The sequence below is a fragment of the Dendrobates tinctorius genome, unplaced genomic scaffold (genome assembly GCF_039654945.1).
Source record: "Dendrobates tinctorius isolate UK_male_01 unplaced genomic scaffold, ASM3965494v1 ptg000028l, whole genome shotgun sequence".
In the NCBI taxonomy this organism is placed as follows: Eukaryota; Metazoa; Chordata; class Amphibia; order Anura; family Dendrobatidae; genus Dendrobates; species Dendrobates tinctorius.
In genome coordinates this window covers 96,253,194-96,267,694 of record NW_027361696.1, presented here as the reverse complement: position 1 = coordinate 96,267,694, position 14,501 = coordinate 96,253,194, and the positions used below count along the sequence as shown (strand labels likewise).

Genomic DNA, 14,501 nt, shown 5'->3' with positions numbered 1-14,501 from the left:
ACCCGCCTCTTTTTTGGCGGATCCATTTTTTCGGAAATTGGCGTATTTTGACTGATGCCAAAAAACGGATGTGTGAAATAGGCCTAATAGTGCAGTAATACTGATTATATTAATATCTTTAGTGAAGAAATCCACTTTCTTCTTTAAAGGGAACCTGTCAACCCCTCCAGGCGATTTTAAGCAAAACAGCCACCTTGTACAGCACTAATGCTGCATTCTGTCAAGGTGGCTCTTTTATTTAGAGTACCTTCCACCGCAGAAATAATCTTTTTTAAAATTGGTCAGACATACCTGATATTTGACAGGGGGCAGGTCTTTCCCCATCTTACAGAGATGCCTCCCATCCATCACTCATGTTTTCCGGCGTTGTTTGCTCTGCCTCTTCATTTTTCTTTTCAAATTTTGGTGCCTGTGCTGTAGTATGTATTCTGGGGCATGCGCAGTGACCGCTGCCCATCTTCTCTCATGACTTCCTGGCCTTCCTATCGCGCGGCCAGAGATCCCGCCCAGCAGTTGCTTATGATTTATTCACACTGTGGGGTTGGGAATCTTGGGCATGCGCAGTAGTTATCTACGGCTCTCATGCCAAGATTCCCAGCCCCGCAGTGTGATTAAATCATAAGCGACTACGGGGCGGGATCTCAGGCCGCGCATCCACGCAGGCGCGATAGGTGGCTGTTTTACTTAAAATCGCCTGGAGGGGGTGACAGGTTCCCTTTAATCACCATTTGAATTTTTCTGCTAATTAGATTTTGTTGTACAGGGACAGGACTGTGCACTGGATGTTCTCCTCACTGCCGGATTCTCTGGCGCCTTTGCTTGCTTCCTCTTTCTGAAGTGGTGTTTCAAACAGAGAAGGGAGGTCATTGAAAAGGATAAGTGGAGAAGCCAAGGAATCACAGACAGGAAGGAAGGAGAAGATCCAGTGTTCAGTCTGGCCCTTTGCACCAAAACCTATTTAGCAGAGCATTTCTAATGGTGATTAAAGAAGAAAAACAAAGCATATTTCTTCAACAAAAGTTGGGATTCAAGGGGTATTGTTTCTCCTTGTGGAGAGTGACATGTCAAACATGCTGCGATGAGAAGACTTTCAAGCTGCAATGCTCCTCTGGGAAATTAGCAAAGAGACAATTTGCATATTTCCCAGAGGAGCATTGCAGCTTGAAAGTTTCGTCATCTCAACATGCTTGACATGTCACTCTCCACAAAGAGAAATGATACCCTGTGGATCCTGTCCAGAAGCCTTTTACACAGCCAAACCAGATCTCACACTTTGCACTGATGAGGGCCAGTACTCTGAAACACAGTGTCTGAAAACTGAGATTCTGGTTATGGCTTTTATCCTAGGTCATGTAACAAGGCTTGACAAGGGTTGACATTGACTTCAAGGATTGCTTCTTCTTATAGTTGGCACTAGAGTTCTAGTCCTCTTGTTCTCTGAAGATATTTGCATATTCTCCAAAACTATAAATTCAATTGGAATTACAGTACCAGTACAGCCATGTCTTTACATAACATTACAGATTATGCTAACAGGTTTTCTTTACATGCCTATGGTTTTCTGCATTTTAAGTCTTTGGCGCCAGCTAAGCAAAAAAGCCATAGTCTGACGGCTGTCTTACTGTGATCAATAGTCATGGGAGACTCCTTTCAAACAGTGTGGTTTGATATAAATGTATATTATGTAAAAAAACAAGCATATTAACCCCTTTATGACATTGGTCGTAATAATACATCCCTGTGTCCCGGGCCTATTTGACCAGGGATGGATTATTACGTCATTGTGATTGCTATCGCCACTGGGTGTCAGCTAATTTTGACAGCTGACACCCTACACTAATAGCCTCTCTCTGAAATTTCACCTCCTAATGCTATGATCGAATGTGATTGCAGCATTCTGGGAGCTGGCAGAGGGATGACTGCCCCTCTGCCTTTGAATCAGAGACCCCGCAGCATGATGCGGGGTCCTGATCGTTGCCATGGTGATCCAAAGTCGTCATGACGACATCCGGGTCACCAGAGCTAGGAAAGTTGCTTGATCATGCGCAGTGCATGATCAGCAACTTTATCTGTCAGTGCAGAGCAGGATGCTGCTGCATCTCCATGCTATACAAGCAATCAGCCCGCAAAAAATTTGGGTCCTATAGTGGGACAAAGTTAAAAAGTTACTTTTTTTTAATAATTGTAAAAATATTTTTTTAAATCTAAAATAATAATACAAAAATCTAAATATATTGTATCCATAAATACATATTTGTATGGAAAAAAATTTGAAAACAATAAAAGTACACATATTTGGTATTGTCGCCTCTGCAACAACCCAACTTACAAAACTGTCCCACTAGTTCACCCCTTTAGTGAATACCATAAAAAGAAATAAATAAAAATCAAGGCAAAAAAAATGCTTTATCATCATACTTAACAAAAAGTGGAATAAAAATGTGATAAAAAAATGGATATAAATAAGCATGGTACTGCTGAAAACGTCATCTTGTCCTGTAAAAAGCAAGCCACAGCTCCATCAGCGGAAAAATAAAAAAGTTATAGCTCTCAGAATAAAGCGATGCAAAAATAATTATTTTTCTATAAAATTGTTTTTATTGTGTAAAAGTGCCAAAACATAAAAAACTATATAAATGTAGTATCGATGTAATTGTACTGACCCGAAGAATAAAACTGCCTTTTCAAATTTACCACACACAGAATGGCATAACCCCCTAACCACCCAAAAAAATCCTGAATTGCTGGCTTTTGTTCATTCTGCCTCCCAAAAATCGGAAAAGAAAGCGATCAAAAAATGTCATGTGCCTGAAAATAGTACAAATAAAAATGTCAACTCGTCCCACAAAAAAAAAAACCCTCACATGTGGGTCAAAATATGTAAAAGTTATAGCTCTCAAAATATGGTGATGCAAAAATTATTTTAGTTTTTCAATGTGTGAGAGCAGCCAAACCTAAAAACCTCATATAAATCTGGTAGCACTGTAATCGCACCGACAGGAAGATTAAAGTCACCTAGTCACTTATACGGCACAAGGAAAAATAAGTAAAACCAATACCTTAACCGGAATTTTTTCATTCTGCTACCCAAAGACCGCAGTAAAGCTAGGCTCACATTTATTCTTCACTCTGCGCTAAGCGCTTGCAGCAGGGCTTCCGTGTAAATCTCTGAAATACATGATTCATATGGAACCCCTGGAGGAAGATTCCCGATAATGAGGCAGACATAGGCACTGTGAACGCCATCTGATTTGTGATCCGGGGGTGTTCGTCTTTTTAGGATTGCATAAAAGTGCTGTCAGCCACAGTTTTGTGCACTTTTGAAAAGAAGGACACCACTGAACAAAGGCCAGAGGAAAGTCCAGATTAGAGATGAGCTAATATGTTTGGAAAACTATTACCAAAAATAAATTCGGCATGAATATGGTCCATTCGGATTTGTCATCAGTAACACAAGCATTTTTCTTAAAACCGGAAAAAGACGGTAACATTCGGTAAAAGATAGAATAAAAGCCGGCAATTCATGTGCAGCATTCAGTAAAATCACAGCGTGACAGGTTAGAATAGAATAGATAGAATAGATATATACACATAGAATAACTTAGTTACTTACCGATAACGGTGTTTCTCGGAACCCATGACAGCACCACGGAGAGAGGGGATCCCTGTAGGGACAAGAACCTACAGATTAAAAGGGCGGCACCTCTCCTCCGCCCCCCCAGTTGGTTACAGAGCATCAGAGGGTCTCCAGGTTATTTAACTGCAGAAATATATAAATAACATTATAACATGTCTTATTATTAAGAAGCACCGTGCCTAAACGAAATCACTCTACGAACAGTAAAACGTGCTCATCACACATGTAAAGGGGGGGAATAAGCGGGTGCTGTCATGGGTTCCGAGAAACACCGTTATTGGTAAGTAACTAAGTTATTCTCTCTCACCCATGACAGCACCACAGAGAGAATTTCAGAGATGGGTAGCTTAGGGAGGGACCACAGCTTGAAGGACCCTTCTCCTGAAGGTCAGGTCAGACATAGAAGCTAGATCTAATCAATAGTGTCTGAAAAAGGTTGAGGGTGATGACCAGGTGGCCACCTTACAGAACTGTTCTATCGATACATCAGATTTCTCAGCCCATGAGGTCACCATTGCTCTTGTGGAATGGGCTCTTAACCATTCCCCGAGATGGTATTCCCGCTGGATGAATAGGCCAGGGCAATCGCATCCCTTATCCACCTTGCCAGGGTACTCTTAGATGCTTTGAGTCCCTTCCGAGGTCCCTGGAAACACACAAAGAGAGAGCTTTCCTTCCTACATCCTTTGGTGGCCTCTACGTACTGAACTAGGCACCTCTTCACATCTAGGGTGTGAAATCTCTCCTCTCCCCTATTCCTAAGATTTGGGCAGAAGGAAGGAAGGACTACCTCTTGGGACCTATATAAATGTGATGCCACTTTAGGTAGATATGCCGGGTCAGGTTTTTAAGATGACTCTATCGTCTAGAATTTTTGTAAATGGTGGCACTGCTGAATATTGCTCAATCTGTGAGCCGATGTTAGCGCCAACAGAAGCACAGTTTTTAATGACAAGATTTTTAGAGGGTGCTGACTGAATAGGTTCAGATGGGGAACCTGTTAGTGCAGATAGTATGAGATTCAATTCCCACGATGGTAACTTCTGGCTAACTATTGGCCTAAACCTGGTTGCGGGCTTAATAAATCATGCTACAAAAAGGGTTGCCTGCCACAACATGGTTATAAAGGACACTTAAAGCCACTACTTGTACTTTCAATGTATTAAACGCCAGCCCCTGCTCTAGGCCTCTCTGTAGAAATTCAAGAATTTTATCAAGCTTGACCCCATACTGGACTCTTACCCTGAAGGTGGACAGAAATTTTTTTCAAAGTTCTCCCATAGGCTCTTGTCGTAACCAGTTTCCTACTCTTTTGTAGTGTAGTGGTTAGGTTCTCCAAGAACCCCCTGTCCCTCATCAGTGCCCTTTCAAATTCCATGCTGCTAAATGGAGGTTCACTGCCCGAGGGTGTAAAACTGGTCCCTGAGACAGTAGGTCTGGGAGATATGGTAGGATCCAAGGGTCGGTTATCGAGAGCATTCTCAGCCAGGAGAACCAAGTTCTTTTAGGTCAGAAGGGGGCTATTAATATCATTCTTGTACCATTCTCTCTGACTTTCCTTGTGACTGCCGGAATGATAATCATCGGGGGAAAAGCGTATGTCAGTTTTTGGGTCCATGGAAGCATAAAAGCGTCCAGGGCCCGAGGATTCCCCCTGGGGTCTAAGGAACAGAATGTTTCCACTTTTTTGTTTTTGAAGTCAGCAAGCAGGTCTATGTCCGGGGTTCCCCACATTTCTACAATCTGCTGAAAAATGGACTGTTTTAGGACCCATTCTCCCTTTCATAATTGGGTGTGGCTTAGAAAGTCTGCCCTTTGGTTTTCTGTCCCCTGAATGTGTAAAGCGGAGAGAGATAGTAGGTTTGCCTCTGCTAGACTGAGGATTTTGGAGGAGGTGTCCATTAGGGCTTGGGACCTGGTTCCCCCCTGATGATTTATATTGGCCACCTTCACCTGGTTGTCCGAAAATATGTGGACATGATGACCCCGCAGCAAGTGTAGGAAGAGTGTCAAGGCGTAGCCTACTGCCAAGAGTTCCTTCTGGTTTGAGGAAGCTCCTAGTTCCTGGCCTCTCCATTCCCCCGAGCCACCTTGCTGTCCATAGGGGCTCCCCATCCCGTGGGACTTGCATCCATGGTAATTATGTGTGCTATTTTTATTGCCCAGGAAATCCCTTTGGATAGGTTGACCAGGCTAGGGAATGAATAGTTTTGGAACCTAGTGTTAAGTGACCCTCTAAGTGGCCTCCTAACATTAACTAGTTGGCTAGAACATCCCATTGAAAATCTCTGGTATGTAGCTGTGCCCACTGGACCGCCGGCAGGCATGCGGGGAGAGACCCAAGTAGTGACATTGCTTTCCTTAGTGTCATGGAGGGATTTTGTATTGCTCGTGTCACTATTTGCGCAATTTTCTCTTTTTTGCGGTCTGGGAGATGACACTCTTGCTTGTTTGAGTCCAGCATGAGCCCTAGGAACTCATGCACTTTGCTGGGCTCCAACCATGATTTTTTTTTTTAGATTTAAAAGCCAGCTGAGGTTTTGTAGAGTGTCACTCTGTTCCCTGCAATTTCGTGCTGAATCACTTGCTATTAGGAAGTCATCCAAATATGGGATTATTAATATGTCCTGCTTCCTTAGGTGGACCAACATTTCTGCCACTATTTTTGTAAATACTCGTGGGGCTATGGATATTCCGAATGGCAAGGCTCTGTATTGGAATTCCCTTATCACTCTTTCTATAGAGACAGCTAGTCTTAGGTATTTCAGGTAGTCTTTGTGAATGGGGACGTGATAGTACGCGTTGCTGAGGTCTAATACTGTCATGAAGCAGTTCGGGAACAGGATTTTGATGGTGGACTTGGTTGACTCCATTCTGAATCTTTGAATTTTGACATATCCATTTAGTTTTCTTAGATTTATGATAGTTCAGAAGGTGCCGTCTGGTTTGGTCACCTGAAACAGCGGGGAGTAGAACCCTTTGCCTGTTTCCTGAAGGGGAACCTCCTGGAGGACTCCTTTCTTTACTAAATTTAGGACCTCGTGTTCTAAAGCTTTTTGCTCTCGGGTAGAAGATCTTAGCGGGGTCACCACGTATTTTTGAGGTGGGAGAGAGAGAAAGTCTATCTTCAGGCCAGACGTGGTCAAATTTAGTATCTACGGGCTGTTTGACATTTTCCTCCAGGCTGGAAGGAAAAGGGTTAATCTCCCTCCCACCCTGGGTAAACTGTCACTTAGAGTGCTTCTTCTTTTTCCCTCGTCCTATCTCTGTTCTCTCGGAGGTCTTCTCTGGAAAAAAATTTTTGTTCCAAAAGGATCTCTTAAATGCTGCCGGCCCCAGGTTTGGAAATCCCTTTTTCTTATCCCCCGCTTTCTGGAGGATATCATCTAGCATCTTGCCGAATAGGAACTTCCCCTCACAGGGGATGGAGCAAAGCTTCATTTTCGTTTGTAAGTCCCCTGGCCAGCATTTGAGCCATAATGTTCTCTGGGTTGCATTTAATAGTGCTGCCACTTTGGATGACAATCAGACTGAGTCGGTCGATGAGTCCGCCAAGTAGGCCGCTGCTTCCCTTATTACTGGGATGGACTCCAAAATTTTTTCTCTAGGTGTGCCTTCCCTCAGCTATTTCTCGAGTTGGTCAACCCATACCATTAGGGATCTGGAGGTACATGTGGCTGCTATGGTCGGCTTAAGACTCCCTCCTGCCAATTCCCAAGCCCCCTTGAGAAAAGTAACAGCCTTTTTATCTTGGGTTCTTTAAGAGTACTCATGTCCTCAAAGGGGAGGGCAAACTTTTTTGAGGCCTTGGATACAGCTACGTTGAGTTTCAGAGCTTTGTTCCAAGATGTGGATGCCTCTTCATCGAAAGGATATTTCCTCTTAAGGGACGGGACCATGGAGTTTTTCCTGTCCGACTTCTCCCATTCTCTTTTGATCAGACCTTAGACGCTCTCATTTAATGGGAACACCCTGCATTTATTTTGGCCCAGTCCCCCAAACATTATGTCCTGGACTGATCTATCGGGGCGAGAGTCCAACACCCCCATGGTAGACCTTACTGCTTTTACTAGTGCGTCTACCTCCTATAGAGGGAAGAAATGACACCCTCCTGTTTCCTTGTCTGAGGACAAGGAGCAGGAGTCCAACGTTTGTGAAAGGATTTCCCCTGATGTTGAGGAATCTGACTGGGACCCCACTACAGTGTCCTTTTTTTTGCTTTATCCCCATGTTTCAGGGATGTAAGGGCATTCTGAACCTCCGATCTGATTACGGCTCTTAGGTCAGAGGCAAAATCCGGGGTTTCCTCACAAAATACTTCTTGAATGCATGATTAGCAAAGCTTCTTATCCCACGATAGTGGCAAGGCTCTGCTACAAGTGGGACATTCCCTGTTTTTCTTTTTCCCCTTTTTCTTTCCCTAATAAGGGAAAAGAAGCCTATTACAATAGTGAACATTCTCGAAGATCACTCACCCATACAGTTGTGGCCAAAAGTATTGACACCCCTGCAATTCTGTCAGATATACTCAGTTTCTTCCTGAAAATGATTGCAAACACAAATTCTTTGGTATTATTATCTTCATTTAATTTGTCTTAAATGAAAAAACAAAAAGAATTGTCCTAAAGCCAAATTGGATATAATTCCACACCAAACATAAAAAAGAGGGTGGACAAAAGTATTGGCACTGTGCGAAAAATCATGTGATGCTTCTCTAATTTGTGTAATTAACAGCACCTGTAACTTACCTGTGGCACCTAACAGGTGTTGGCAATAACTAAATCACACTTGCAGCCAGTTGACATGGATTAAAGTTGACTCAACCTCTGTCTTGTGTCCTTGTGTGTACCACATTGAGCATGGAGAAAAGAAAGAAGACCAAAGAACTGTCTGAGGACTTGAGAAACCAAATTGTGAGGAAGCATGAGCAATCTCAAGGCTACAAGTCCATCTCCAAAGACCAGTATGTTCCTGTGTCTACCGTGCGCAGTGTCATCAAGAAGTTTAAAGTCCATGGCACTGTGGCTAACCTCTCTAGATGTGGACGGAAAAGAAAAATTGACAAGAGATTTCAACGCAAGATTGTGCAGATGTTGGATAAAGATCATCGACTAACATCCAAACAAGTTCAAGCTGCCCTGCAGTCCGAGGGTACAACAGTGTCAACCCATACTATCCATTGGCGTCTGAATAAAAAGGGACTGTATGGTAGGAGACCCAGGAAGACCCCACTTCTTACCCCGAGACATAAAAAAGCCAGGCTGGAGTTTGCCAAAACTTACCTGAAAAAGCCTAAAACATTTTGGAAGAATGTTCTCTGATCAGATGAGACAAAAGTAGAGCTTTTTGGGCAAAGGCATCAACATGGAGTTTACAGGAGAAGAAAAGAGGCATTCAAAGAAAAGAACACGGTCCCTACAGTCAAACATGGCGGAGGTTCCCTGATGTTTTGGGGTTGCTTTGCTGCCTCTGGCACTGGACTGCTCGACCGTGTGCATGGCATTATGAAGTCAGAAGACTACCAACAAATTTTGCAGCATAATGTAGGGTCCAATGTGAGAAAGCTTGGTCTCTCTCAGAGGTCATGGGTCTTCCAGCAGGACAATAACCCAAAACACACTTCAAAAAGCACTAGAAAATGGTTTGAGAGAAAGCACTGGAGACTTCTAAGGTGGCTAGCAATGAGTCCAGACCTGAATCCCATAGAACACCTGTGGAGAGATCTAAAAATGGCAGTTTGGAGAAGGCACTCTTCAAATATCAGGGACCTGGAGCAGTTTGCCAAAGAAGAATGGTCTAAAATTCGAGCAGAGCATTGTAAGAAACTCATTGATGGTTACCGGAAGCGGTTGGTCGCAGTTATTTTGGCTAAAGGTTGTGCAACCAAGTATTAGGCTGAGGGTGCCAATACTTTTGTCTGGCCCTTTTTTGGAGTTTTGTGTGAAATGATCGATGTTTTGCTTTTTGCTTCATTCTCTTTTGTGTTTTTTCATTTAAGACAAATTAAATGAAGATAATAATACCAAAGAATTTGTGTTTGCAATCATTTTCAGGAAGAAACTGAGTATTATCTGACAGAATAGCAGGGGTGTCAATACTTTTGGCCACAACTGTATATGTGGTTGCGGGTACCAATTCGGGAGGTGGAATCAAATCCTGATTAGGATGATCTCCAGATGGTGACTTGCTCATTGCAGCTGAGCTACTGCGCTGATTGGAGTGGCTACTGGAACGGCCATCACGCCTGTCCTGCATCTTCTGCTGGTGATGTTGCTGCTGCTGTTGCTGCTGTCTGGGCTGCTGCTCCTGCTGCTGGTCACTGTCCTCCATTGTGCACAGGACGTTTCCAGCCAGGAGCATTTGCAGCTTTCCTCATTTAAAATTCCCGGCATGTGATGTCACTTCCCCTCCCATCCTGCACCGCTCTTCCCGGGGAGCGCGCACCGTGCATGAGCCAACCTGGGAACCCGGACGTCGCCTCCATTTCCGGGGCAGCAGCCATCTTGGTACACCTCTTGCACCATGGCGTTGCCCGTGTGTGTCCCGGGTCCCCTCCAGCCCCAGCCTCCTTTCTCTAGTGACTGCTCCGTCCTCCCCCCTCTCACCCTGCTGACCATATCAGCCGCAGTGGTGGAGGCTTCAGGAACTGTACCCGCCGTGACTGGGGCCTCCCCGCTGTTAATGCCCCGATGGGACGGCCCTGGCTCAGGTATGCTGCTGCTGCTCTTCATCTGTAGGTCACCCGTCAGGGACAAGAACCCAACTGGGGGCGGAGGAGTAGTGCCGCCCTTTTTATCTGTAGGTTCCTGTCCCTGAAGGGCAGATCCCCTCTCTCCGTGGTGCTGTCATGGGTGAGAGAGAATACATAGATATATGGATGTCAGTGACACACACATACAGCTCTGGCAAAAATTAAGAGACCACTGCAAAATTTTCAGTTTGTCTGATTTTTCTCTTTATAGATATATTTTTGAGTGAAATGTAAATTGCTCTTTTATTCTATAAACAGCTGGCAACATGTCTTCGGATTTTCAAGCATTCAATTTTGTATTTATTTCAGAAAATGTGAAATGGTCAAAATAACAAAAAAATGCAGTGCTTGCAGACCTCAAATAATGCTAAGAAAACAAGTTCATAATCAACAATACTAATGTTTTGATTCGGGAAGAGTTCAGAAATCAATATTTTGTGGAATAATCATTTTTAATCACAGCTTTTATGCATCTTGGCTTGCTTTCCACCAGTCTTTCACACTGCTTTTGGGTTACCTTATGCCACTCCTAGTACAAAAATGTAAGTAGTTCTTCTTTGTTTGATGGCTTGTGACTATCCATCTTCCTCTTGATTACATTCCAGAGGTTTTCAATGGGGTTCAGGTCTGGAGACTGGGTTGGCCATGACAGGGAATTGATGAGGTGGTCCTTCATCCACACATTGACTGACCTAGCTGTGTCCTGCAGGAAAAAACAGTCCTCAGAGTTGAGGAACATTGCCTGAACAGAAGGAATCAACTATTTTTCCAGGATAATCTTGTATGCGGCTTGATTCATGCATTCTTTGCAAAGATTAACCTGCCCAATTCCAACCTTGCTGAACCATTCCCAGATCATCACCGATCCACCAAATTTCACAGTGGGTGCAAGATACTGTCTCTTGTACGCCTCTCCAGGTCTCCGTCTAAGTACTAGACAACCAGGTGTTGGGCAAAGCTAAAAATTAGACTCATCAGAGAAGATTACCTTACTCCAGTCCTCTATGGTCCAATCCTTATGGTCTTTGGCAAACTTCAGCCTCGCTCTCCTTTGCTTCTCACTGATCAAAGGCTTTTTTCTAACTTTACATGACTTGAGCCCTGCCTCTAGGAGCCTGTTAAGAACTGTTCTTGCTGTGCACTTCCCCCCAGCTGCCATTTTCCATTCCCTTTGTAGGTCACTTGATGTCATCCTGTGGTTGCTGATTGACACTGGAATAAGGTGACGGTCATCCCGATCAGTGGAGAGTTGTTTTCACCCTCTGCCGGACTGTAGCTTTGTTGTCCCAAATGTCTGCTGCTTGACCTTGTTGTAATTGACTGCCATCTTAGAAATTTTAAGGATGGAGGCAACATGACACCCACTGTATCCCTCTACTAGTAAAGCCAGAATTGAGCCCTTATTTTCCTCACTAAAGACTTTTCTCTTCAACTCCTTCGGCATGGTTAAAAGTTATTTTTTAATTCCTATTACTTTCGGGATATTACTAGCACTTGTTTTGCCAGACAGCTTGTCCTATAGCAAGAGGATTGTGAACACCACAGCAGGATTTTTTTTATAATTTCCTTTGTTAAATAAGATTTAGTTCAGGTGATCACCTAATCAGAAGCATATTAAGTAGAATAAGGTGTACTCTGGTTGGAATTCAACTGACACTGGAATGGACCGGCTATCAAACATTTAGAGAAGCTGATATCTATAAAACTTTGCAGTGGTCTCTTGATTTTTGCCAGAGCTGTATATATATATGTATATATATTACATAGATAGATAGGTAGAAGAAAAGTCAGCAATTCAGCAGCTGCATAGTGTGAAATCACAGCAGGACCTGGCAGGATACAATAGATGGATTACATACAGTAAATACACAAAGAATAGGTAGATATTCTGATGTCAGTGACATATATATATATATATATATATATATATACTGTATATATACACTGCTCAAAAAAATAAAGGAAACACTTAAACAGAATATAACTCCAAGTAAATCAAACTTCTGTAAAATCAAACTGTCCAATTAGGAAGTAACACTGATTGACAATCAATTTCACATGCTGTTGTGCAAATGGAATTGACAACAGATGGAAATTATTGGCAATTATCAAGATACCCTCAATAAAGGAGTGGTTCTGCAGGTGGGGACCATAGACCACATCTCAGTACCAATGCTTTCTGGCTGATGCTTTGGTCACTTTTGAATGTTGGTTGTGCTTTCACACTCGTGGTAGCATGAAACGGACTCTACAACCCACACATGTGGCTCAGGTAGTGCAGATCATCCAGGATGGCACATCAATGCGAGCTGTGGCAAGAAGGTTTGCTGTGTCTGTCAGCGTAGTGTCCAGAGGCTGGAGGCGCTACCAGGAGACAGGCCAGTACACCAGGAGACATGGATGGGGCCGTAGGAGGGCAACAACCCAGCAGCAGGACCGTTACCTCAGCGTTTGTGCAAGGAGGAACAGGTGGAGCACTGCCAGAGCCCTGCAAAATGATTTCCAGCAGGCCACAAATGTGCATGTGTCTGCACAAACGGTTAGAAACTGACTCCATGAGGATGGTCTGTGTGCCCGACATCCACAGATGAAAGAAAGACACAGAGTCCTTTAATAATCTTAATTAGACTGTACTTACGACCTCGCCTATTCCCCCAATGCCCTCGTCATCTGCAAAAGAGGTAAAAAAACAAACAGCAATATTCCTCACCTTACCACGGAGATGCTTTTAATATATTTGTCCAATGACAGGTCTAGCTTTGCTACGTCTAGATGGCAGGCTGCATGGTTGCATGATGCGATCATGCAGCCTGTCATCCAGTAGACTCTGAGCACTGGGCTGAAATTTTTAGGCTGGGGGGGTCAATATCCATGGCCCCTTACCAGCCTGATAATACCAGCCTTCAGCTGTCTGCTTTAGCAAGGCTGATTGTCAAAAATGGGGGGGCATGCCATTTTTTAAATTATTTATTTAAATAATTTAAAAAAACAGGGACACCTCTATTCTTGATTTATACCTCCAATCACAGCTGAGTGCTCACGCTGTCTTGACAGTGTGAGAGCCGTGGCTCTCTGACCGGCTGGGATGATTTCACCGCCGATCAGAAGCGGTGTTTGCTGCGCTGTCATGCACATGGATGTTCAGACCCCCCATTCAAGTGAATGAGGTTCGGGTTCAGGTCCTGTACTGTTCTGGTACCCAAACCCGAACTTTTTGTAACTGTTCAGCCGAACATGCTGGACCCAAACATCCCGGAGCCCCCCCATCTCTAATTAAAAGCCTCTCTGCTCATAGCAAGTGAGGTATTCTGCTACATACAGGTGATCTGATCATCGCCTGTATGTATCAGAGCCAATCGGGTTATGGCAGCTTCTAGTCTCCAATGGAGACTATTGAAGCATGCTAAAATGAAAAAAAATGTTTTAAAAAATATAAAAAAATAAAAAAATGTAAAGCTCAAATCACTTCCCTTTCGCCCCATTCAAAATAAAAAAATAAAAAAAGTAAAACATGCTCATATTTTGTATTGCCGCATTCAGAATCACCCAATCTATCAATAAAAAAATGAATTAACGTCATAGCTAAATGGCGTAGCAAAAAAAAAATCAAAATGCCAGAATTAAGTTTTTTTGGTCGTTGCGACATTGCATTAAAATGCAGTAATGGGCGATCAACAGAGCGTATCGCAACCAAAATGGTATCATTAAAAATGTCAGCTAGGCACAGAAAAATAAGCTCTCACCCAACCCGAGATCACGAAAAATGGAGGCGCTACAAATTTCAGAAAATGGCTCAATTTTTTATTTTTCAACAGTGTTTTGGAATTTTTTTTCACCACTTAGATAAAAAAGATCCTAGACGTTTTGTGTCTATGAACGCACAATGACCTGGAGAATCATAATGGCAGGTCAATTTTAGCATTTAGTTAATCTAGTAAAAAAAGCAAAACAAAAAACAACTGTGGGATTGCATGTTTTCCAAAAATACAACTTGTCCCGCAAGAAACAAGTCCTCACATGACCATATTGACAGAAAAATAAAAAAGATATGGCTCTGGGGAAAAAGGGAAAAAAAAAGAAAATGCAAAACTGAAAATAACTCCAGTCATGAAG

The 14,501-nt window shown here is 43.2% G+C and overlaps 1 protein-coding gene across 3 annotated transcripts in view; it reads left to right on the top strand.

The window, feature by feature from the left end:
- Nucleotides 1-14,501, top strand: part of LOC141085647 (sulfotransferase 2B1-like) — a 276,977-nt gene that overhangs the window by 233,670 nt on the left and 28,806 nt on the right. The gene's annotated exons all lie outside the window — the stretch shown is intronic.